The sequence below is a fragment of the Papio anubis genome, chromosome 4 (assembly GCF_008728515.1).
Source record: "Papio anubis isolate 15944 chromosome 4, Panubis1.0, whole genome shotgun sequence".
NCBI lineage: Eukaryota > Metazoa > Chordata > Mammalia > Primates > Cercopithecidae > Papio > Papio anubis.
This window is the reverse complement of record NC_044979.1, coordinates 146,715,206-146,717,292: the sequence shown is the minus strand read 5'-3', so window position 1 is coordinate 146,717,292 and position 2,087 is coordinate 146,715,206.

Below are 2,087 nucleotides of genomic sequence, written 5' to 3'. Positions count from 1 at the left end.
GCCTGTAGTCCCAGCTACTCGGGAGGCTCAGGCAGGAGAATGGCGTGAACCTGGGAGGCGGAGCTTGTAGTGAGCTGAGATCCGGCCACTGCACTCCAGCCTGGGCGACAGAGCCAGACTCCTTTTCAAAAAAAAAAAAAGCAAAAAATTTGCTGGCCAGGCGCGGTGGCTCAAGCCTGTAATCCCAGCACTTTGGGAGGCCGAGGCGGGCAGATCACAAGGTCAGAAGATCAACACCATCCTGGCTAACATGGTGAAACTCCATCTCTACTACAAATACAAAAAATTAGCCGGGTGTGGTGGCGGGCGCCTGTAGTCCCAGCGACTCAGGAGACTGAGGCAGGAGAATGGCATAAACCTGGGAGGCGGAGCTTGCAGTGAGCTGAGATCACGCTACTGCACTCCAGCCTGGGCGACAGAGCAAGACTCCATCTCAAAAAAAAAAAAATTGTCATCCTTTATTATACAGATGCGGAAACTGAGGCAGAGGCATTAAGTGACCTGCCCAAAGTTACACCGCTGACAGCACGATGAGGAGGAGTCAAACCTGGTACTAGGCATGGGAAGACTGCTTCTTTTTAGCTCTTTTGAACACCGTTAGGACGAGATGGGGGTGCGGTTCATGCCTGTAGTCCCAGCACTTTGGGAAGCTGAGGCAGGAGGACTGCTTGAGGCCAGGAGTTTGAGACCAGCCTGGGCAACATAGTGAGATGTTACCTACAAAGAAAGAAATTAACTGGACGTGGTGGCACATACCTTCAGTCCCAAGTACTTGGGAATGTACTTAATGTCTCTGAACTGTATACTAAACTGCATATTAAAATGGCTAGGCCCTGTGGCGTGGTTCACACTTGTAATCCTGGCTCTTTGGGAGGCTGAGGTGGGAGGATTCTCTTGAGGCTGGGAGATCCGGATTGCAGTGGAGCTGTGATTATGCCACTGCACTCTAACCTGGGCGATAGAGCGAGACCCTGTCTCTGAAAACAAACAACTATATGAGGAAATATACATAAAATTTACCTTTTTAGTATTTTATTTTTTCGAGACAGGGTCTCACTATGTTGCCCTGACTGGTCTTGAACTCCTAGGCTCAAGCGAACTCCTGCCTTGGCCTCCCAAAGTACTGGGAAGACAGGTGTGAGCCACCGCGCGGGGTGTAGCCATTTTAATATGAAGTTTAGTATACAGCTCAGTGGTATCAGGTACATTCACCATGTTGTGCAACCATCACCACCGTCATCTCCAAAACGTTCTCATCCTCCCAAACTGAAGGTCCGTTCCCGATAAACACTCCCCACTCTCCTCCCCAGCCTCTGGGTACCACTTGTTTTACTTATTTATTTGCTTATTTATTTATTTTTGGTATACATGAGGGTTGGCGGGGGTGGGAGTGCTATGTTGGCAAGACTGGTCTCGAACTCCTTAGCTCAAGCGATCCCCCCCGCCTCAGCCTCCCAAAGTTTTGGGATAACAGGCGTGATCCACTGGGTTGTTTTCTAGTGGTTGTCCTCCACTCCGGCAAAAAACAAGAGAAGAAGACACAAGCACCCAATACCCGTCCCGTGAACAGCAGCCCAGAGCCAACCGCTCCGGACGAGGCTCGCGCCCCACGCGGCGAGAACCCGCCCCCGCCCGCACGTGACCCGCGGTCTCCCGCGCGGAGGGCGGTGGCCTCGCGTGGACCGAAACACTGTGAACGCCCGAATGGGGGGAAACAGGCGGTGACGGCCGCTAGGGAAGGACTGGGGGTAAGCGATTAAAGCAACTCGCATACATTTTTGTATTGCGCCAGGGAGTCGTCCTTCTAGTCGTGCGGGCCGGCTCTAGCTCGCCCCGAATTCCTGTTCTCCTTTTTGGAGTAGTCTGTCCTTTTGCGCAGTCAGTAGGCGAGTCCAAGTGTCAGACACCGACAGGGGGGTCTTTAGTAACGTAAGCTAAACAGTTTGCCTAGCGAAAGGCTGAGACGCCCTGAGCAATCGCCTGTCGAGCCTCCACTCTTCCATGATAGTAACTGTTGAGTTAGAGGACATTTTCATCCCATTCTGGATACTAAAATCATTTCTGGTCCCCGCCTCGGGCGCCACAAA